This window comes from Lepus europaeus, chromosome 2, assembly GCF_033115175.1.
Source record: "Lepus europaeus isolate LE1 chromosome 2, mLepTim1.pri, whole genome shotgun sequence".
Lineage (NCBI taxonomy): Eukaryota > Metazoa > Chordata > Mammalia > Lagomorpha > Leporidae > Lepus > Lepus europaeus.
The window spans coordinates 164648463-164674250 of record NC_084828.1 but is presented as its reverse complement, the minus strand read 5'-3'; the positions used below and the strand labels follow the sequence as shown (position 1 = coordinate 164674250).

General features: G+C 37.6%; 1 protein-coding gene across 4 annotated transcripts in view; it reads right to left on the bottom strand.

Annotated features, from left to right (window-relative positions):
- CMC1 (C-X9-C motif containing 1) overlaps positions 1-25788 on the bottom strand; it is a 79100-nt gene that overhangs the window by 27610 nt on the left and 25702 nt on the right. The window lies entirely within an intron of this gene.

Here is a 25788-nt window from a genome sequence, read left to right as displayed (position 1 = left end):
CTTAAATTAAAATATTATTTCAGAATTCTGAGAGTACTGACTTTTCTAGATAAAAACTTTAATGCTACTTTGTAGATTGCATCAGTCTAAAATCAATGAAATTTGAAAATTTTAAAAATATTTGATTGAAAAGAAATCTTCAAAATTAAAAGTGATACAAATTGATTTGAAATACGTTCTGACACTTTTAATATGGTCATCCCAACCAAATATTTCATATTACATGTTTTAAGATAAATAGTACTAGGCAATTGTATAGAATGTTACAATTTACATTCTAAGTGTTCTAATATTAATTTTGTTATTTCCAAAATAATCTTACAATCACAATTTTCCATTAAAGGACTGTGATTTCATTTAAAAACTAGAAATTGTAGAAATAAACATTATTTCAAAATCTATTTTAGTCAATACAAAATAGATTATCAAACATTAAAGATTTATCACATAAGCATATTCATCATAATCCTCTTTAATAACACAAAGCTACATTTTCAAGTAAACAACTAAATCTTTTCCATTTTTTCCCTCTCAACCATGAATAAAATGCTTTAGTATTCCAACACACATTCAGAATGTGGCAGTCAGAGTTCTGGATTCCTCTTTGATAGTAACTATAAAACCTCAAAGTCTTTTTAATTGGCTCCTTGAATAAGACCCAAAACTTTCTACATAAACACTTAATGCTATATTTACAGTAATGGGAAACAGCAGAGGTTAAGGCAATCTAAAGATAAACAAGCTGTAATTATATTAAGAGAAACATTTCCATAGATTTTGACCACAAGATGGAGATAAAGTAAATGTATTTTCATATTTCAATAGTGTATAATTTTCTTTAAACTATTTGAAATAACTTGGCTCACAATGAGAAATATATGCTGATCTTCAAGATGAACAAAATCGAAATCACTTCATGTGTGATCAATTTTAGTTGTCCCCAAAATATTCTTTTGATAAAAGATAATAGAGATGGGTACAATGTTGTTGTATTTCTAGCCATCTTACACAGGGAACTACTAACACTGAGATGGTTTTAGAAACAGCAAAGATGCTGCTGCATTTTTCTACACTGAAGCCATGCAAGAGAATTTTCTACAGTTTACAGAAATGACTGATGTCTGCAGTGCCAAATGTGGTGGCCATGTGCAGCTACTGACCATTCAAAATGTGGCTAATACTACTAAGAGAATGATTTTTAAATTTTATTTATCACAGCCAACTTAATATTTAATATGTATCAAAATTCAATGATTTTCAGATAGTAATTGATAAATCCTGAATTTGTAAACTAAATTATAAAATAAATAAGGATTCTAATCATTAACTATGGAGATTTTTCCATAATCATGAGAAAAGATAAAAAAGCTCAATATAACTATACAGAGGAAAAAAATACTGTACATTAAAAGAAATTAAGACATAGCATCCTTCAGGGGCTAAAAGAGCATGTATTATTACAATATGCAAATCTTTTTAAAGTGTATCAATACCTTGTGAATTCTCATATTTGATATATAAATGTACTTGAGGGGCTGGGACTGTGGCTTAATGAGTAAAGCCACAGCTTGCAGTGCCAGCATCCCATATGGGCACCAGTTAGAGTCCTGGCTATTCTACTTCCAATCCAGCTCCCTGCTAATGCACCTGGGAAAGCAGAGGAAGATAGCCTAAGACCTTGGGTCCCTGTACCCACAAAAGAGACCCAGAAGGAGCTCCTGGCTCCTGGTCGACCCAGCTCCAGCCATTGCTGCAATCTGGATAGTGAACCAGTAGATGGGAGCTTTCTTTTTCTAACTCTTTCAAATAAACAAATAAATCTTCAAAAAAAAAAAGAGACAAAAAATGTACTTGAGTACTCAAAATTATTTGAAATATCTGCATATAAACTAAACTCCATATTTATCAATTTTGCAAGTCAAAGTCTAAATAATATTTTCAACAATGGAAAAAATTAGCTTCCTCCTAATGCATTCTGGGAGGCAGCAGACAATGGTCCAAGTATGTGAGACCCTAACACCCATGTGGGATACCCCAATAGTTTGGGGTTCCACCACTTCAGCTTGGCCCAGCCCTGGCTGCTGCAGACATTAGGAGAGTAGATCAGTGGATAGTAGATCTCTCTCTTCTTTTTCAAGTAGATGAAAATAAACAAACATTTAATAAAAACAAAAAGAACCTGAGAGTCGTCACCAAATAACTCTTGAAACTGTCCCGATGGTTGGATTGTTCTGACACAGGTACCCTGACTTTAAAAACAGATAAACAAAAGGATATTTAACTTTCTGTAGTTTTAGAAGTAGGATATGCTGATTTTCAATAAATAATAAAAATCAGCTTTTGTTAATCAGTCACACTCTACCAGAAAATTTAAAAAACAGAGCTTCTCTTTCAGCAGATCTACCCCAGCCCCAAAAGAGCTCAATTAATTCTCCATGTGTTGTGTTAAAACTGGACCCCTAGAGGGCAACTGAGCTTCAATTTTAACTTCACAGCATACTTCATTTCCTTACCAATCTATAGATGCCATGACCTGTTTCCTTATACCTTGGAACTTTTTAAAATGGAAGCAGAAAGAAGAAAGCTGATAGATTTCATCCACTAATGAAAAATAGCAATCTGGAGTACATTCTTTAACAATTACTCAAAGATTAAGACTATGATACAAACATATTCCTGAACAACAAACCTTAAAGGAATATCTGAATGCTAACACTGTAAGGATCAGTTAACATACAGGAAACACATATTTAACAAGACTGCTAATATAAATACTCTGCATAACTTTACATTCATTAAGAGACATGTCCAAATTGTAAGAGAAAACAAAGAATCCAATTTCAATAACAATTAACCCTACATAAACTATCTAGTATAACTCACTCACTACATGAAAACAAAAGTTCCTTTAGTGTCAAAAATATCAAGAGGTTTCCCCACTGTCCTAAGCAACTTCCTATTTCCTGAGATAAGCTTGTTTTTTTTCCCCTGAAGAAAGCTTTTATTTAAGAAATACAAACTTCATGCATTTAGTAAGTACAAGTTTAGGAATATAGTGATTCTTGCCACCATACCAGCCTTCCCACCCACATTCCCACTCCTCTTCTCTCTCCCCCATTCCCAGTCCCATTCTCCACTAAGATCGATTTTTTATTAACTTTATAGACAGAAAACCAACTCTACACTAAGTAAAGAGTTTAACAATTTGCATGAAGAAAAAAAAACTGCTCAACAGTTGAGACAAGGGTCGTTCAAAGTCATTGCATCTTGAAGTTAATTTCACTTTTTTTTAAAAAACTTAATTTTTAAAGAAGCACCCAAAAATGAAAGATTTTACGAGCATTTAGACATAATTAAATTAAAACTCTGAGGACAGAGGTCCTGCATGGGAAGTTAGTGCACAGTGACTCCTGTTGTTAATTTAACAATTAACACTCTTATGTATGACATAAGTGATCACCCGAGGCTCTTGACATGAGTTGCCAAGGCTATGGAAGCCTTTTGGATCCACTAACTTGACAAGACCATAAGCAAAGTAGAAGTTCTCTCCTCCCTTTAGAGGAAAGCACCTCCTCCTTTAATGACCGCTTCTTTCTACTGGGGCCTCATCCATGGAGGTCCTTCATGTAGGACAATTTTTGCCACAGTGTCTTGGCTTTCCATATCTTAAATGCTCTCGTGGGCTGTTCAGCCAGACCAGAATGCCTTATAGGGCTAATTCTGAGGTCTGCGTGCAACTTAAAGTGACTGTCATTCTATGAGTCTGCTGTGTGGACCGCGTCCCATGTTGGAGCATTCACTCCTTTTTAATTCTATTATTATTACAGACACTTATTCCTATCCATATGATCCCTTTAACACTTCAGATGGTATTTTTACTACCCAGCTTAAAGGGATTTGGGGTCCCATGGCAAGTTTTTAAATTGTACAATTAGAAGTAAGTCCATAGGAATGCATGCAGAACTATACAGCTTTACAGTAACAAACTTCATACAACTCATAATTACAACTTTAGGAACATGGTGATTCTTCCTGCTGTGCACACCCTCCCACCCAAACTCCCCCCCCCCTTTCTCCTTCCTCTCTTATTCCAACTCTTATTTTTTACTGAGATCTATTTTCAATTTACTTTAGAGGTGTAAGTTTTGATATTCAAACAGACCCACACAAAATACTGACATAGCAAAATGGTGTTTGTGTTTCAATAGGAAAAAATTATCTAGCAAAGCTGCCAATAAACAACAATGGTATTTTAGTTTCTCCCCTTTTAAAAAATAAATCTCAAAAGCTGAGAAAACAAGTCTAAAGTGTATATATTAGCAGGTAGCCTAACAAACAGCTGGGAATCTCCCTGGGTGATATAGGATTATAATAATAATTTGATGATTTTTAAAGTCATGTTTTTGAAAACCCCAATTCTATAAAAACTCCCATTTGAGTGCCTAAGTGCCTCTATTTATTTTAAAATATGTACTCAATCTCAAACAAAGGTGAAACTGTTGATAAATAGCTGTTGAATGAAATGTGTACATACATGTACACAGGTGTACATAGGTACAACCACACAAGCCTTTCCTTCCTTATCCACTGTGCTGACAGAAACATCATTTTGGTGAGGACAGAGAACACATGAACATGCAGGTTAAGACTCCCCCACCGCAGTAATTTTCTTCACTAAATTTATAAACTAATTATTCACCTTATATTCAGGAATCTCAAGTGATCACAAATCAATCTCTGCTCATTTGGATTAACATCTATGAAATTTCAGAAATCATAGAAGGCACTGGTGGAATATAGTGGAGAAAGGACAAGGTGTCAAGGTGGGTGAAGTTGGTTGGCTATAAGGTCACAAATGAGAGTAGCTGTAGAGTTTACAGAATAAAAAAGAGGTCAAGGCTTAAGGAAGCAAGAGCACATGTGGGTTCATCATTTCCTCAGGAGAGCTAAGAATCCTTGGCTCACTTGAAAAGAACTTGAAGGCCAGTATAGATAATTTGGAGTTCAATCTACAAGAAGGAAGATAAAGGTGAAAAAATAAATAGCACACAAAAACCAAAAGCAACAAATAACACAACCGAAAAATTAAGACTTTCTATATAAAAGCATGTTCTAGGTAATTAATTATATGAAGTTACAAAAAGTTAGTTAAATCCATAAATTCTGCTGCTCTGTGCAGATTTAAGTAGAAATTATATTCCTTAGGCTAATCATTCTTTTTAGGATTTATTTACTTGGAAGACAGAGTTACAAAGAGAGGTAGAGACAGAGAGAGATCTTCCATCTGCTGGTTCACTCCCCAAATGGCCACAATGGCTGGAGTTAAGCCGATCTGAAGCAAGAAACCAGGAGCTTCTTCCGGTCTCCCACATGGGTGCAGGGGCCCAAGCATGTGGGCCATTCTCCACTCCTTTCCCAGTAGGGAGCTGGATCAGTAGTGGAGCACACGGGACTTGAACTGGCGCTCATGTGGGATGCCAGTGCTGTAGGTCTGGGCTTTAACCCACTACACCACAGGGCTGGCCCCCTCATTATTTCTTAAACATTTAATTCACCTTGGGAGCTTTGAAAAATATATACTGTTCCCTCTCCTTGTAGAGAGAAGCTTATGCTTTTTATAATAAATTTAATATATAAATATATAACATATGAAATACAAATATATAATATAAAATATATAAATATAATAAATCTCTTGTTATAATAAATTTTTTTTTAAGATTTTATTTGAGAGGTAGAGTTACAGACAGTGAGAGGGAGAGACGTAAAGGTCTTCCTTCCGTTGGTTCATTACCCAATTAGCTGCAACGGCTGGAGCTGCACCAATCCAAAGCCAGGAGCTTCCTCCTGGCCTCTCATGTGGGTGTAAGGGCCCAAGGACTTGGACCATCCTCCACTGCCTGCCTGGGCCACAGCAGAGAGTTGGATTTGAAGAGAAGCAACCAGGACTGGAAATGGTGCCCATATGGGATGCCGGCGCCGCATGCAGAGGATTAATCTGCTGCGCCATGGCACTGGCCCCTGTTATAACAAATTTATAATAAATTCAGATAATTCACAGATGTGTAGTGCAGGTTGAAGGCTATCAATCTAGTCTGAGGGATGAAAATCAAATGTACTTCAATCAAGAGAGCAAAGTAATGGTTCTTCCAACTGTAAGACTCTGAAAACCTTTATCTCATCATCTAAATATATCTGACCACGGAGGTTTGGGAAAAAGATAACACAGAAGAAACTGCCTGACATGTTAATCACTGACACATGAGTAAACAGATTAAATTTCATTACTAACCCATGGTGCTCAGTTAAAGAGCTCCTTAATACATGCAACCATATGTAAGTTGACTTTATCAACATAGCTTTCTGAGGGCAAAATCAAAGTAACTGGATAGATTTTTCACACTGGTATACCAAAAAGTATGGCTAGTCAACCCTTTAATAAGATCAGAAATCATAATTTTCTTAAGAGTATTTATTGCTGATTTATTCGACAGCAGAGTGACAGAGGAAGAGGAAAAAACAGAGATCTTCTATCCACTGGTTCACCCTACAAATGCCTGCAACTGGGTCAGGGCAAAGCCAGGAGCCAGGGACTTAATCCAGGTCTCCTACATGGTTGCAGGAACCCAAGCATTTGGGCCATTTGCTGTTCCAAAGCACATTAGCAAGAAGCTGCATCAGAAATGGAAGTGGGACTCAATCCAGGCAGTGGTATGTGATATGAGGGTGCTAAGCAGCAGTCTAAGCTTCCGTGACAGAACATCCATCCCAGAAACTGTCATTTTCAAAAGTTTGAATTTTATGAGCTAGGCATAAAATGGAGATATGACAGGCAAAACACAGGACATAACAATCTTTAATTTTATAATAAATCCTGACACAATCTAGAGTTCAGTTAATGTCTAGCTTCTTTTACAGGTTTCGAATTTCCAAATAAAGCCTTGCTTTGTCCAGGCTGGTCTAGTTCAGTCTGCAGCAGAGTGATGAGAAGACCAAGCAAGGGCTATAACTGTAACTGTATCGATAAGTACTGAGTTGGAGTAGAACTGTTCCTCCTCCTTGAATAAAGATGAGACCAGGTAAAAGGCTGCTGTTACCTAGAAACTCAGAATGGAAATAAAATCTCTATAAAAAAACTCACGGATCAGGACAGGTAGTATGGTGCAGGAGGGTAAGCTACTGCTTGTGATGCTGGCACCCCCCTCACTGGAGTGACAGTTCACATCCCAGTCACTCTACTTACAATCCAGCTTCCTGCTAATGCGCTTGAGAAGGCAGTGTTAGATGGTATAAATGCTTGTCTCTGACACCTAAATGGGAGACTCAGGTAGAACTCCTGGCTTCAGCCTGGCCCACTTCTGGCTGTTGAGGCCACTTAGGGAGTGAACCAATGGATAGATCGTTCCTTTCAAATAAGTAAATAAATCATTAAAAAAAATACAAAGATCCAGACTAAAATAGTGAGACAATATGTTACTTCAGAGCACTGGGTTCTAATCATGTTCTCATCATATACTTGATGTTAACCTGACCTAAGGCTAATCAATTGCATAGTATTTTACATATATCACATTGGAAGAGATGCCAGTTAAGAAGTGTGCCCATCCCTTTAAATGTATGCAACACTTGCTTCTCTGCCAATGCCACTGACTAGGGAAGTGTAAATGTGGGGCTGAACTACAGAAATACTTTCTAAAAAATAGACATTCAGAAAGTCAAGAGTAAGCTGAACTTGTGTATGATGCCCTGGTGATCTTGTAGAAAGATATGTCCCAATAAGTCTACTTTAGTCTTCTCAAATCAGACTTTTCTTAAGCTTTGATGGTAAAGATACCTGAAATAAGAAAAGACATGTAATAATACAGATTCAAAGTTAGAACTGTTCTATGTTTTTGAGTTTGGCTGTCGTTAGCACCGAAGTTATAAGGTTGTGGTAAAGAAGCAATAGGATGAAAAAGTTCAACATCATAAGTTACTTATGCATTTTAAAGGTAAAGACAAGTTATTACAATACAGTGTAGAATTTTAGCCAGAGCCATTATGCAAGAAAAAGAAATTAAAGGGATACAAATTGGGAAGGAAGAACTCAAGGTATCCCTGTGTGCAGATGATATGATTCTTTATTTAGGGGATCCAAAAAACTCTAAGAGACTATTGGAACTCACAGAAGAGTTTGGCCAAAGTAGCAGGATATAAAATCAATGCACAAAAATCAACAGCCTTTGTATACACAGACAATGCCACAGCTGAGAAAGAATCGCTAAGATCAATCCCATTAACAATAGCTACAAAAACAATCAAAACCTTGGAATAAACTTAGCCAAGGACATTAAAGATCTCTACGATGAAAATTACAAAATCTAAAAGAAAGAAATAGAAGAGGATACCAAAAAATGGAAAAATCTTCCATACTCATGGATTGGAAGAATCAATATCATCAAAATGTCTATTCAATGACACATTCAATGTGATACCAATCAAAATACCAAAGACACTCTTCTCAGATCTGGAAAAAAATGATGCTGAAATGCATATGGAGGCACAGGAGATCTCGAAGAGCTAAAGCAATCTTGTACAACAAAAACAAAGTCAGAGGCATCACAATACCAGATTTCAGGACATACTATAGGGCAGTTGTTATCAAAACAGCATGGTACTGGTACAGAAACAGATGGATAGACCAATGGAACAGAATAGAAACACCAGAAATCAATCCAAACATCTACAGCCAACTTATATTTGATCAAGGATCTAAAACCAATTCCTGGAGTAAGGACAGTCTATTCAATAAATGGTGCTATGAAAACTGGATTTCCACGTGCAGAAGCATGAAGCAAGACCCCTACCATACACCTCACACAAAAATCTACTCAACATGGATAAAAGATCTCACATGCTCACTCGAACTTACTTCCAATGGTGGAACTAGAAATGTGCCAGGGGATTTCAAATCAATCTTACCAAAGAGGCAGGTACCAATACCAGCGCACTTGGTAAAGTGATAAGTATAAATACACAAATGATCAAAAAGACAGGGTATGTGTCGAAGAGATTTCACAAATAAGACCAGTGTAAGCAAATAATGAAGGATAGAATTAAAAGGGAGAGAATGAACCTGCGGGGGAAGCAGGACACACAGTAGACTCATAGAATGGCAAATGCCCAAAATAGCACTCCTGCCTCAGAATCAACCCTTGGGACATTCGGATCTGGCTAAAAGGTCCATGAGAGTCTCACATGGAAAGCCATGACACAGTGGCAAAAAACAATCTAAATGAAAGACCCTGGTGAACAAGACCCCAGCAGAAGGAACAGGCCATCAAGGAGAGAGGCGCCTTTCTCTGAAGGGAGGAAGGAACCTCCACTGTGACACGGCCTTGACTAAACAAGTTCAGAGTAGGTGAACTCAAGGGACTTCCATAGTCTAGACAGCTCATAGCAAGAGTCTCGGGTGATTGCTGACGTCATAAATAAGAGTGCCAATTGTTAAATCAACAATGGGAGTCACTGGGTACATGCTCCCCACGTAGGATCTCTGTCCTTAATGCGTTTTACTATGAAACTTAAAAACACTACTAGTCGAACAATACCCTATACCTTGTGCGGTTGTGTGAATGCAGCCTGCTGAAATCCTTGCTTAGTATATACTAAGTTGATCTTCAGTATATGAAGGTAATTGAAAATGAAACTCGATGAAGGGTGGGATGGGAGAAGGAGAGGGGAGGGCCACGGGGGGGGGGGGGGGAGGAAGCCATAACAATACAAAATTTGCACTTTGTAAATTCACATTTATGAAATAAAAAATAAAAAATAAATTAAAAAAAAGATCTAAATCTACGACCCAACACCATCAAATTAGAGAACATTGGAGAAACCCTGCAAGATATAGGCATCAGCAAAGACTTCTTGGAAAAGACCCTGGAAGCACAGGCAGGCAAAGCCAAAATTAACTATTGGGATTGCTTCAAATTGAGAAGTTTCTGTACTGCAAAAGAAACAGTCAGGAAAGTGAGAGGCAACCAACAGAATGGGGGAAATTATTTGCAAACTACGCAACAGATAAAGGATTAATAACCAGAATCTAAATGAGATCAAGAAACTCCACAACAAAACAAACAACCCACTTAAGAGATGGGCCAAGAACCTCAATAGACATTTTTCGAAAGAGGAAATCCAAATGGCCAACAGACACATGAGAAAATGTTCAAGATCACTAGCAATCAGGGAAATGCAAATCAAAACCACAATGAGGTTTCACCTCACCCCGGTTAGAATGGCTCACATACAGAAATCTACCAACAACAGATGCCGGCGAGGATGTGGGGAAAAAGGGACACTAACCCACTGTTGGTGGGAATGCAAACTGGTAAAGCCACTATGGAAGTCAGTCTGGAGATTCCTCAGAAACCTGAATATAACCCTACCATACAACCCAGCCATCCCACTCCTTGGAATGTACCCAAAGGAAATTCAATTGGCAAATAAAAAAGCTGTCTGCACCTTAATGTTTATTGCAGCTCAATTCACAAGAGCTAAGACCTGGAACCAACCCAAATGCCCATCAACAGTAGACTGTATAAAGAAATTATAGGACACATACTCTATAGAATACTATACAGCAATAAAAAACAATGAAATCTGGTCATTTGCAACAAAATGGAGGAATCTGGAAAACATCATGCTGAGTGAAATAAGCCAGTCCCAGAGGGACAAATATAATACGTTCTCCCTGATCGGTGACAAACTGAGCACCAAAAAGGAAACCTGTTGAACTGAATTGGACACTATGAGAAATAGTGACTTGATCAGCCCTTGTCCTGACTGTTCATGAACAACTTAATATTTTATCCCTTTTAATATTTTTTGTTCTATGTAATACTATTGGTTGAACTCTGTAATTAACACACAATTATTCTTAGGTGTTTAAATTTAACTGAAAAGTGATCCCTGTGAAATACAAGAGTGGGAATCAGAGAGGGAGGAGATGTACAATTTGGGACATGCTCAATCGGACTTGCCCCAAATGGTGGAGTTAGAAATGTGCCAGGGGATTCCAATACAATCCCATCAAGGTGGCATGTACCAATGCCATCTCACTAGTCCAAGTGATCAATTTCAGTTCACAATTGATGACTCTGATAGGTCTAAGAGTCAAAGGGATCACACAAACAAGACTTGTGTCTGCTAATACTAACTGATAGAATAAAAAAGGGAGAGAACAATGCAACATGGGAAACGGGATACACAGCAGACTCATAGAATGGCAGATGTCCTAACCTGCACTCTGGCCTCAGAATCAGCCCTTAAGGCATTTGGATCTGGCTGAAGAGCCCATGAGAGTATTTCAGGCATGGAAAGCCGAGACACTCTGGAAAAATAAATAAATAAATAAAACCCTATATTAAAGATCTCTGCAAGTGATATCCCAGTGGAAAGAACAGGCCATCAAAGAAGGAGGTAACCTTTCTCTGAAGGGAGGAGAGAACTTCCACTTTGACTATGGCCTTGTCTAAATAAGATCGGAGTTGGCAAACTCAAAAGGCTTCCATAGCCTTGGAACCCATGACAAGAGCTTAGGGTGATTACTGACGCTATAAACAAGAGTGTCAATTGTTAAGTCAACAACAGGAGTCACTGTGCACTTACTCCCCATGTAGGATCTCTGTCCTTAGTGTGTTATCCAATGTGAATTAATGCTATCACTAGTACTCAAACAGTATTTTACACTTTATGTTCTGTGTGTGGGTGCAAATTGTTGAAATCTTTACTTAATATAAACTAAATTGATCTTATGTATTTAAAGAAAATTGAAAATGAATCTTGATGTGAATGGAAGGGGAGAGGGGAGCGTTGCATGTGGGAGGAAAGTTATGGGGGGAAAAAGCAGCTGTAATTCATAAGCTGTACTTTGGAAATTTATATTAAATAAAAGTTAAAAATATATATATGTACTAACCTAAAAAATATACAATAGAGTAAAACTAATGGGGTTGATTAGTGGGGAAAAAAGAGCAGCCTGACAACATGAACTCTGAGGTTGTATAAGCAGAAGTCAATCACCATTAAATTAAGAGAATTTATCTGTAAGTTGCTGTTCAGCTGCTTAGCCATTCTTACACCAAAGGCGGCTTTTCCTAAGCTTTAGGGACTTAAAAATGTTTAATTTAAAAACCTGAGAAACATGAAGAATCAATTTCTCTAGAGAATATAAGGAATAATATATACTTCTGTTAGCTGTAAAAACAGGAACAAAGACTTTTTCACAATGAACTCTGAAGAAACACTACACTGCAGTTAATGTGCATCTTCCCACAGCAGCCTGACACTTTAATAAATGTCAGGAGTTATGCGACAGCAGTCTGAGATGGAGTGTCCTTTTAGCTCTGACAAACACTGCTGTAGGCCACTGTCAATGAACCACAGCTTCTAAGTTCTTAATTAAAAGCATAAAGAAATCCAAAATTTACAAAGTAATCTGCCAACTTATCTTGTATTATTTTGCAAATTCTATTTGTATAAACTTTTTCTGGGAAGGGAGAAAGAAAGGAGGGGGAAAATGAAGGAAGGGAAATATAAAGGACACATTTCAGATGCTGATTCCTTACTAGAAATCGAAACTAGTGTTTAAGAGGTCACTTTCCCCCTACATTTATTTAAGAGGCAGACACCCCCCCACACACACACACACACAGTTGAGTGAAAGACAGAGAGACCCATCTACTGGTTCACTCCCCCAAATGCCCCCTATCGATGGCTAAGGACAGAAGCTAAAACACAATCTGGATCTCTCCTCTATATGTGGCGGGAACCTAATTACTTGAGTCATTCCTGTTAGAAGCCAGCTGGGAACTGAACCCAGCTACTGCAATATGGGATGCAGACATCTTAACACTCTCCCTCTCTCAGGTTTTTAAGGGACTCCAAAATCAGCCTTATTCCCAGTCTTTATTTGCCATTATCCCCTCACTACACCACTGGTTTCCTAAAGCCAATTTCCTTTCTACTATATAAGCAAACTATGTCCATTCTCACTCGCCTCTGAGCCTTCAATCCTGAGCCTAGGGTCTGACATTGTTAAATTTTTTTTTTAATTTTAGTTTTTAACAGCTTCAATATGATTGGCAGATACAATTCTAAGAACATAATATTCCCTTCCTCCCTCCCCACCTTTAGTTTTTGAGATAATGCTTTAAATTTACATTATAGCAAAAAGGCTCAATACTTCACTAAAAAGTTTAATAAGTAAAAAGCAAAAAGGTCCTAGTTTAGTGGAAATGAAATGTTTTTCTAGCTTCCCTACAGGTACCCAAATCATTAGCCATATCTTGAGATCCATCTGATACCCATACATTTCATTAAGCCTCATCTTCCTGAATTAGCATTCACTGAATTTTATTTTCTCTAAATGAATATACAGGTATTTAATTATAAACTGTTCAATGTTATAACTATTTTATATGCCTGGTTTGTCTCTCATCACCCACACAATGTTGTATTTAACAGCAAGTTTTGAGATTCTACTCTGCCTCTACAGCATTTCTCACGATGTTAAAAATGTAATAGGCATTCAATAAACATTTAAAAGAAACACTAGCAAACTTAAAAGGCAGTACTATTTAAAAAACTGAAAACTTTTTTTTTTAATTTACTTTTTTATTTTTTTTAAAAATTTTATTTATTTATTTATTTATTGACAGGCAGAGTGGATAGTGAGAGAGAGAGACAGAGAGAAAGGTCTTCCTTTTTGCCATTGGTTCACCTTCCAATGGCCACTGCAGCCAGCGCATCATGCTGATCTGAAGCCAAGAGCCAGGTGCTTCTCCTGGTCTCCCACACAGGTACAGGGCCCAAGCACTTGGGCCATCCTCCACTGCCTTCCCGGGCCACAGCAGAGAGCTGGCCTGGAAGAGGGGCAACCGGGACAGGATCGGTGCCCTGACCGGGACTAGAACCCGGTGTGCCGGCGCCGCAAGGCGGAGGATTAGCCTGTTAAGCCACGGCGCCGGCACAAAAAACTGAAAACTTTAAGAAGCACCTAAGTTATCATCAGATAAATGAATAAATTGTGTTATTTTCATAGCGGAATATTAATCAGCCATAAAAAAGAATGAAATCCTGTTGATGTGGAATAAGTAGGAAGCTAGCTAGGTATGATGAGCTGGAACTCTTGATCCCTGCACAGTGACATTTAACTGTCAATTTGATATGCCCACCTTCCCAGGATTCACTTGTCGCACCTGCCAAGGCACATGCTCACACCCTACCTGATTGCACAGGGATGACACTGTGGCACAGTGTGTCAAAGCCCCAGGCTACAGCCAGCATCCCATATGGGCACCGGTTCGAGCCCCAGCTGCTCCACTTCTGATCCAGCTCCTGCTAATGTGCCTGGGAAAGCAGGGGAGGATGGCCCAGTGCTTGGGCCCCCCTGCACCTGCGTGAGAGACCCAGAAGATGCTCCTGGCTTCAGATTGGCTCAGCTCTGACTGTTGCAGCCATTTAGGGAGTGAACCAGTGAAAGGAAGATTCAGTCTCTGCCTCTCTCTTTCAAATAAATATGTTTAAAAAAAGTATGCACTTATTTTATATTTCACCTAGGACAATTGTTTTGAAATTCCTCTCAGCTGTTATATAGCAAAATAGTTTGTTCCATTTTACTGAAAAGTAATCCATTGTATGAAAATATCCTGTATGATAATTTACAGCTTCTCCTTTTAACCGTAATCTGGCCTTTTGTCGATTTTTGGCTATTATGAATAAAGTGTTATTGTACAGACCTTCTTTGAGTATGTACATTTCATTTCTCCTAGATTAAGCTACTAATTCATGGGCATTTACATGTTCAATGATGTCAGTGTTCTTAACTGTAGCCATTCTGGTAGGTTTGCCATTCCAATTACTAGAAGTTTGTCCTTATGTTATCAAGTTCCTGACGTTCTGTTCAAGTTATTATTTTTTTTTTTCTAACTGTTCTTTAGATTGGCCATATCTGTGTGTTCTATCTTTAGGTCATATCTGTGTGTTCTATCTTTAGGTTTAAGACTCCTGGAATTTCCTTTCTTTATACATGATATTGTATTTTCTAGTTCCAGAATTTCCATTTGGGTCAAATTCTGTTAAGAATCTTGTGTTCTGATTCATTTCTATCATTTTTCTTTTACATTCTTTAGCAATTACAACAGCTGCTTTAAAATCTTTCTCTGCTAAAACCAACATTCAAGTTATCTTGAAGTTAGCCCTCTGTTGGTTTGAGAATTTATCGTTTGCCTATTTCTCTGTACACTGAATGATCCTGCATTGTATTGTGAATATGACATAAAAAGTTTGGGTTCTGTTTTCTCTACTCTATTTAAGCAGCAACTTAATTTACTTTGCACCTATGTACACAGTTTCCAGAGCCAGCCTTACACCAAATCCTGTCCTGGATTCTTCAAGAAAGAGTGAATGGTTTTGTTTTGTTTATCAGAGTACCTGTCACCCTACAGGGCAAAGACATGCGGTTCTTTTCAGTGTTTGATGGACTCCCTATAACATCTGTCTGCTCTTTATCGTCCAATGAATGCCTTTAGATTGCTTTTCTTCATCTACTCATATGTTATCATTGTTTTCTGCAGAAGGCCTTGTATGATAGAGGTAACATGCATGATAGAAGCAGAACTTCTTATAAATTTTTAAATCATAGCAAGGTTATAGATTATATAGGGTGTCATTCGCAATTTGTGTTTAATACATAGTTTGCCAGCAACTCAGTTCATTTTTCATAGTGGCTATTCATCACTTCCTTACCAGTAAAAGTCTTTATACACTTAGGATTTCAAATCTTTGGCATATATATTATAAATATATCCTCCTAGTTTGTGATCTTTCTTCCTATTATGTTTATGGAAGATATACCAAAACTTTATTTTTATATTTTAAAATACTGTAATTTTTTATAGAACACATGTTCATTATGGAAGACTTTTTAAACACTATGAAAATTAAAATCATTCATAATCCATCTTCTCACATTCCCTTTAGTTACTTTAAAAAATTTTGAAAACTATTTAATACTATCTACTGAAACTGAAATTACATACATCCTATGACCCAACAACCTCATTCTTGGTGGGATTTTAACTGAAATACATACAAGTGGATACCAAAAGACATGAACACGAATGTTTACAGAGGCATCATTTGTACAAAAACTGGAAATAATCTAATGTCCATCCCAGTATACTGGATGAATAAATTCTAGGATATTCACATGACAATATAAATGAAGTTAGCTACTGTAACATGCAAACACATGAATGCATCCAACAACATTATGCTGAGTACATAAGTCAGACAGAAAAGCACACACTATAGGGGTCCACATAAGTTACAAAACTCAGAACTTATCTATGAAGTTTGCAGTCAAAATGGTATTGACTTTTGGATACAGAAAGGGTAGTGACTGGGAGGGAACACAAAGAAGACTGATTTACAATAATTTCTATTTCTTGACTTCAATGATGGTTACAAAGGTTTAATTGCTCTATCGAAGTTCAAAGTACATACTTATGATCTGTACATGTAGGATATGAAGTTTTAAAGAAGGTAAAATGTTTTCATTTTGGAGACTATGAAGAAAACTATACAACAGTCTTTAATCCATCATTTTCCTCCCATATTTCCGGATACTTATTAAACATTGAATGTATTTTTCTTATATGCATTTCTATCATTGTTAATTGCAATTATATGATCTATTTTAATGTTTTACATAGCCTATGAGAATGTTCATATTCTCTAACAATAAAACAAAAATCAACTATTCATTACCCATACTATTTTATTTCAACAGGTAATTCAAATTATTATGTTATGTGAATATTATGGATTTTTAATGCATAAATGGCCTGTTGTTTGTACATGCTAAGCTACAGCCCCAAAACAAGTACTATGTGAAATACTGTTCAATAATACTGAAGGATAGTTTGTTGTTGAATTAACCTATCTGTGTAGTTACAGTTTGTCATAATAAGTAATCTAGATGCATCTTAAAACCAAGGAACAAAAGTAAGTTTTTAATCTACCACTGTCAAAGTGGAACACATGTTCTAATTGTACACTAACAGAACTCAAACTGTTTACATACAAATAAAACTACAACTGTATATCCTATTGCTTTGTCTCCCTTTGTTAACTTTTAATATAATCTAATAAAATGGTTTCAAATTTAGATGTCTAATAGATAATATCAAAACATGTCCAAAACTAAACTTCTGATCCACAACCAATAAAAAAAAAAAAAACATAAAATACAATGCCTCTAAACACATCTTCCTCGTCTCCGCTAATTGCAACTCCATTGTTTTACTTGTTAAGATGAATAGAGCCATCATCTTCCATTGCCTCAACCTTCAAAATATATCCCACATGTGCCCATTCTTATCACCTCCAATTCACAGCTACCACCATTCTAATACACCAGAATTTGTTACTTGGATAATCTCAATCACAACCTTACTACTGTCTGTGATTCTGCCCTTGCCCCTAATTCCATCTTTTTTTTTTTTTGGACAGGCAGAGTTAGACAGTGCGCGCACGCGAGAGAGAGAGAGAGAGAGAGAGAGAGAGAGAAAGTCTTCCTTCCATTGGTTCATCCCCCAAATGGCCGCTACAGCCGGCGTGCTGAACCGATCTGAAGCCAGGAGCCAGAGGCTTCCTCCTGGTCTCCCATGCAGGTGCAGGGCCCAAACACTTGGGCCATCCTCCACTGCCTTCCTGGGCCACAGCAGAGAGCTGGACTGGAAGAGGAGCAACTGGGACAGAACCAGCGCCCCAACCAGGACTAGAACCGGGGGTGCCGGCGCCACAGGTGGAGGATTAGACAAGTGAGCCAAGGCACCGGCCTCTTCAAGGTTTTTTTATTTGAAAGTCAGAGTTAAAGAGGGAGACAGAGAAAGAAATCTTCCATTCGCTTGCAGACTTCACAGATGGCCGCAATGGCCAGAGCTGGGCCAGACCAGGAGCCAGGAGCTTCATCTGAGTCTCCCACCTGGGTAGCAGTGGCCCAAACACTTGGGCCATCTTCCATTGCTTTTCCCAGGCCATCAGCAAAGTGCTGGATCGGAAGTGGAACAACGGGGACATGAACTGGGGCATATTTGGGATGGCAGCATTGTAGGTAGCAGCTTTATCCACTATGCCACAACTCTGGCCCCTATCTATTCTTAACACAGCAGCAAGTACTATCTTGTAAGTCAGACTCAGTCTCCCTGCATTGTTCAGTCATCTTTGTCTTTCCATTTCTCTTGGGTACCCAGAAGTCCTCAGTACTTACAAGACCATAAATGATTGTGCCTCCAATCTCTTTGCCGAGCCCCTCCCTTTTCACTATCCCTCATTCATTCCATCCTTTCCACAGTGAACCTTTTCATCCCTTGAACCTATACAGTGCTATTTCTTCCACCCAGACCATTCTTCTCATAGGTAACTGTATATCTATTCCCTTCATGAATTTTGTCCAGATATTATTCCGGCGGAACCTGCACTGACCCCCTTATTAAAAGCCACACTCCTGGCCGGCGCCGCGGCTCACTAGGCTAATCCTCCACCTTGCGGCGCTGGCACACCGGGTTCTAGTCCCTGTCGGGGCACCGATCCTGTCCTGGTTGCCCCTCTTCCAGGCCAGCTCTCTGCTGTGGCCAGGGAGTGCAGTGGAGGATGGCCCAAGTCCTTGGGCCCTGCACCCCATGGGAGACCAGGAGAAGCACCTGGCTCCTGCCATCGGATCAGCGCGGTGCGCTGGCCACACCGCGCTACCACGGCGGCCATTGGAGGGTGAACCAACGGCAAAAGGAAGACCTTTCTCTCTGTCTCTCTCTCACTGTCCACTCTGTCAAAAAAAAAAAAAAAGCCACACTCCCATTCCTATACAGCACTGTCCACACTCAATATTATTTCCTCCAGAGCACTTAAAATTACTTAAACTGTTTACTATTTACTCCCTTACACCTAGTGAGAGGTAAGGTCCAAAACTGCAAAGCTACTGGTCTATTTTATTCACTGTGCACAATAAGTATGCCAGAATTAACTACATTCCACACAAACTCAAGGTTTCACTCAAGTGCTCAAATGAGTCAAAATTAATGTCCTTCATAAAAGAATTTTAGAAATGTAATAATTGACTAACACTAAAATATATGCAAATAACAAATGCTAATACAACTGAAGCAATATATTAAAATGTGATAACGGAGCCACACTGTGGCGCAGCAGGTTAAAGCCCCAGCCTGCAGCACTGGTATCCCATACGGGCACCAGTTCGAGTCCTGGCTGCTCCACTTCTGTTCAAGCTCCCTGCTAAACTGCACCTGGGAAAGCAGTGGGGGATAGCCCAAGTCTTTGGGCCCCTGCACCCACGTGGGAGACCTGGAAAAAACTCCTGGCTTCTAGCTTTGGATCAGCTTAGCTCCAGTGGTTGCGGGCATTTGGGGAGTGAACCAGTGGATGGAAGACCTAACTTTCAAATAAATAAAACAAATCTTAAAAGAAAATACAGTAACAAATACACTTGTTCGTGGACCTTAGAGTAAAATCTCTACCTTCTATTTAACTGAACAGAATTCTGGAAATCTGAATAAATAAGAAATCAGTACTATTTAGAACTATCTCTTTATATGTCATTTAGGATTTATTCCATACTTTTACATACCTCCAAAAAAGAAAACCACAAAAAAACTGAAAAGACATACATATTGGATTACAATTATGATCTTTAACTTCTAATTAAAAATGTCCTTCATAAAAATATTGCTTTCATGTATGGATTTTTTAAATGTAGCAACATTAATACAATAAAATACTGCCTTTATCTGTTCTACACATTACAGTTCAAAGCAAATTCCTGCCCCACCACTCAAAAAAGGACTACCTACTTTAACTCGCTCAAAATATACCATTCTAATACATCCGAGTTTTGTACGAAACTGCCTCCTTTATTATTTATCTAACACAGAATATTCTTATTGGAATGTATTCCAGTCAAAATATAATTATTATCTGTGGTATTTACAAACAGTTTACCAGAGACAGGCTCTGATCACCTAGAAAGAATGTCAATTACAACTGGAGATTCAGGTAGTGTAAGTGAAGTGTGATCTTATACTTGGATTTTATATACAAGTGCTTGGTACTGTTTAAAGACCATATTTAATTTTGGATTAATTTCTAAAAAGATGAAAGGATTTAAATCTATTTCAAGAAAATAATTGAAAGTTGATATCTAGGAATACCAGAATAAAAACCTGTTAATGAAGTACTAGCAAAGAGCTACATTCCATTTTATAATATTCACTAATATTTTAAGCTTAAAACCATGCAATTTTTTGTTCAGTGTAGACTTCACAAGTACATCTTCAAAGATGAATTGCACAAATTGTCTAAAACAGTATATTCATTCTGCCCTACTCTAGTCAATTAAATTTAACACTTAAAGATTTCTTTTTTTTTTTTTTTTTTTTTGACAGGCAGAGTGGACAGTGAGAGAGAGACAGGGAGAAAGGTCTTCCTTTGCCGTTGGTTCACCCCACAATGGCCGCCGCTAATATACTACACCTTTCTCTGAAAAGAAACCTCGCCATTTTATTTCAGGGCATTTATGTTCTATTACACATATTTTATTGCAAACTGTCCTGTTATTAGAAACAAGACCTTCATATTAAACTACTAAACCTGATAATGGGGTATGACTAAACAAATGTAACAGAACCACTGCATCAATGAAAATAATTCAGCTGTATTTGTGATTGATATAGGTCTATTATGATTTTACTGACATAGTATCAGGCCTCAGAAACAAACTGAAGTACTTACTAGTAATTAACTTTTATTATGTCCATGTGCAGAAAACAGTTCCTGGAACATGCACGACACTGCCACATCCTTAGCAATGCCAGCCTGTAAGGGTTAGCCCTCAGCTGGCATCTGAGAACTTGCATTGCAGGAGTATCCCCACCAGAAACTGATGAAAGTAGCTCACCGTGCCCAAAAAGTTTGTGTCAACAAAATGATCATGCTGAACACCTGCTTTTCTTCTGGGACTCTGAAATTTCAGTGTGTTAGGCAGTGGGTGCCCATACAGATCAACTGGCAGTTAACACTCCGGAGACTAAGTCTCCAAGGAACTATACTGGTAGACAACATTTCCCACCTGCTGCATTTCAGTCCTGGAGGAATAAGCACATAAGTGACTCAATTAAAAGTATTCCTGGAAGCCTGCATCCGGATTCCTCTCTACTTTGTCCTATGTGCCTTTTCCCTTTGTTGATTTTGCTGTGTATATGTTTTATTGTATTAAATCTTAGCCATGAGTATGACTAAATGCTGAGTCTTTCCAACAAGACATCAACCCTAGGGGTGGTCCTGGAGATCCCTGACACAGTGCAATTTAAGTCCAAAGAGCAGAAACGGTACCTTATGTCAATCTCTTAGAGTACAAACTTAGCTTATACATAACAGATATCACAGTCAGTGATTATATGTATCATCCTCTTAATATATCCAAACACATCTGCAGATGTGTTGTCTTACTTCAATGATAATATCAGTGAACTGTTTAATGACAAAAATATACACAATAATGATGGCACAAAAACAAAGGGAAAGCTTTTGACAGGTTCAAGAAACAGCTGGACAGAAGACTGATGATTTTGACTATGCAAATTCTGTAGTCCTCCAATTTCTGTTAATGATGGCAGGAAGAGAACTATCAAAACAACTTTTCCAAGACTATCCCGTGTTATTTTTTCTTTTCTATTCATCTTCTTTGGAATTTGGAAAAATCCAACATGAGTCAGGTTTATCTGACAGAAGAGTGCAGGCATTTTATCAAGCTTCTGCATCATCTAACTATGGCACCGTGATTTTCAAAGAAACAATTTATTCATACTTCCTCGTACTCTACTTAATTCATTCAGAACTATACCCCACTTATTAGTCTAAAGATCAAAAAGACTGCAACACAGATACAAAAGATTCATTAAAAGAAGACTCAAGGCACTGCTGTGGTGCAGCGGGTAAAAGCCCTGGCCTGAAGCGCCAGCATCCCATATGGACACCAGTTCTAGTCCTGGCTGCTCCACTGCCGATCCAGCTCTCTGCTATGGCCTAGGAAAGCAGTAGAAGATGGCCCAAGTCCTTGGGCCCCTGCACCCACATGGGAGACCGGGAAGAAGCTCCTGGCTTCGGATTGGTGCAGCTCCGGCCGTTGCAGCCATCTGGGAAGTGACCCAGAGGATGGAAGACTTCTCTGTCTCTACCTCTCTCTGTAACTCTTTTAAATAAAAATAAATAAATCTTTAATAAAAAAAAAAATGACCCAAGGGATAAAAGTCTGGAAGAAAGACTAAACATTCCAAGCCATTTCTGATGACGTAGTACTTTTTTGGTCTTGATTTTTCATAGCATAAACAGAAGCAGGCTCTTGGTTTTAAAGCAAATGTCATAATTCAACAGTTTTTATTAAATGTCAACTATGCATTTCAAAAAATGAAAGAAATAAGCAATTTTTATGAAAGAGCAATTCAATGACTCTTCCCTTTATAGAATTTCTACTTCCAGAAGAGAAACATTTAATACTTGAATGCATACTTTACCAATCTATATGACCAGGACTACATCTTAAAAACATGAAAACACTAATAACAAAAAATATAAAACATTAGATTGGTAAAGTCAAACAGGTGCAACAACCAAGTTGAAAGCAACCCCAGAGCTTATCAAGTTATCTCCCTAAAACACAGGTTGGTAACTTCCAAATCCAAGAACGATGATTCCATCACCACTATTGATTGGTAGGAGAAGATTTCTGTTTTGGCTTAGGGAAATGTGCAAAGTAGGAGGGAGTAAAAGTTGTAACCATTCTAGAATTTTCCTTCAATTCCATTCCCAATGTACTTAGCATTCATTGTGTTAATGTCTACCAGTGTATTTTAGTCATTTATTCTAGTGGCACTTACTCACTGCCAAAGAATAGCATAAAGTTGAAGTTTGTGGTTAAATTAACTTTTTTGATTACAGCAGAGTTCATAATCTTATCAAAGTTTCCACAACAGTAAGATCAGACATCTCAAATCTGAATTGAGAAAAGGAGTTATACACTATTTTTCTCTTCAAAAACACAAACTTTAATATTTTATCTTACATCCTTAAAACCTCATCCATAAAGAAAAAGATTCTCAGGTTGATCCCAGGTTAATACTGCTTAACTGTCACCAAAAAGTTGCAGTTTTCGTTATATTAACGTGGTACAGTTACTGTAAGATGTACAAATTCACTGTAGAATTAGAATCAGTAAAGTTAAATTTTAGAAGTTATAGGGTATATAATGTGACATTCTACATGCTATCTGTTGCTTAAGACAAATTTTGATTGTGTTCAAACACTAGGTGAAATGTGCAGCTCCGACTATGCAATCAGTATACATATAAAAACCGTAGTGTATAGATAATGGAGGCATCACGGAAGCTGGTTAAAAAATTATAATGAAGAGAGAACTAGTAAGAATATAGCAACCTGGCTGAAATTGATATTCATTAGGGTACTCTTCACATCAATAGGGAGCATTTGGACTCTGTGGTCTTTATCAGTGTCCCAGCTGGTAATGGTTGAAGGTTAATGCTTTACCCCATTCTGTTCAATTTTCTATCCTAATTAGCCCTCCAAATCTATAGCTGTGAGCACCAAGTGTCTGTGCTCAAAAGAAACTAATTAATGCTAGCAAATTAGATCAAGTCCAAAGATCCAACAGCCAAACTCTTAGTTAAATGCTCCTTGTTAATAGGAAGTGTGGCTGTCAATAAATGCTGTGGGTGACTATAATGAGGCATCTTTCTTTCATTGAAAGTGATTTCATTTCTCTTTGTCCCTGGAAAAGCTGTTCCATTCCCTTCACAAACCTAAGTTGCTGGCAGTGTGACCCAATTCTTATGATCAGCTGGGTTGAAATGACACATACACACAAAAATCAAATGAAAAGCTTTCCTAAATAATGTTTCAGGAATTTAGCACAAAGTAAGATCTCTTATTAAAATTCCTATATCTTTACTCAAGACCCAAACAATTAGCATGTATAATGATTGTGTAAAAATCCTCTAATTATTTCATAAAGCAAAAGCTAAACAGGAAATAAACCACAATAGGGTTATCTTGATTCTAAATGTCTTATTGTTCAGTTTAAATGCAGTTTTCTTCTGATGCTTGAGCAGTAGTAATGTAGTCTTTCCTAATTCACACGGTTAAACAGAGAGGATATTAAGGATTTAGTATTCCTTTATGAAATAATCCATTTTAGATTCTGAAACACTGTTTTGAACCATATGGCCTAAAAAAGTCAATACTAGATAAGAAATTCAAATATTCAAAAATCAATTATAGCATATATTATGATAAGCTCAAATGCAATGAAATAATCCAAACGAATTTTGGGTTTTTTGGATGCTTTCAGTATTCAGAGACTGTAAGCATATTTTTAAAAAGCTCAAAATTTAACCATGTCAACATCCTCAACAACTTAACATCTGATGAAGTGAAAATTAGAGTTTCTTTTCTGTACCATTATAAGTAGTTACGCAACACAAATATTTTAAAGTAATTCTCTATTATTTCAAAGACCAAAAGCAAAGTATCATTGTCTAAAGGTAAAGGCACTCTAAAATCCAAAGCTGTATACAACCATTTTGCATTTTCATCAGAATCATGTCAATAAGTCTATAATTGAGTTAGCTAATTTTCTTTCATCCTCAATGAGAACAATGCATTAAAAAGCAGCACAAATACAACTTCCTACTGATATATCTGTCTAAAGTTATAAGTAAATCTTCCTGGTAGTTAAAGAATTAAGAAAGCTACAGTGTTAAATTAAGTTTTATCCTCCCTCACCTGAATGAGGATATGTATATATATATATATATATATATATATATATATATATACGCACTTTTAAAATCTGTGGCAGTGGAGGATTACCACTTGAGACGATCAGCATGACACCTGCCAATGCCAGATGTGCACTGAACTTTGCCTGCAGGTGCCAGGGGTGGGGTTAGAGGGAAAGTACTCCAATTAAACAACTAATTCACAGTGAGAGCAAGAATAACACTGAGTAATTATCTGTCTTAAATTACTAATTTATGGATGGATTTAGAAGTTGAATAGTTCATAAGAAGTCATTTAACACAGATGACCATCACACGATGGCGAGTCTACAGAGTTACTCTTATTTTATTGCCTCCATCCATCAACTGGAAAGGTCATCTCTAAAGGGTGGGAAATGGAAGGTGACAGAAATGTTCTTAGTATCCGAATGTTTGACACAGTCCTAGAACTCGAGTTGACACAGACTGGCCCTGCTGCAGACGCCTGCGGTGCCCACCACCCTCACTAAGAATCCCTGCACTCCCGGCAACAGATGACTGACTGCATAGGAAAGCTAAGGGGAGTTAGTGCAACAGCCGGCATCAGTTCAATGTCGCTACTTTTTGATGGCCGATCCAAGACATAGATTTCTTTTTAAAAGGCATTTATTCCTACAGTATTCTTTCATCTGCTTTTCTAACTACTTATCATATAGAGGTACTACAGACAGACTCATTTTCACCTTACTTTGTTTATATTTTTGCTAGAATGTTACATACTAATTAATGTCCCTAGACATGTAGGGATATTTCATGTTAAAAACATTTTCCAAGAAAACAAGTTTATGTGGGTGCCTACGACATACATTTACGTGAGAATCTTCTACTTAGAAAGCAAAGC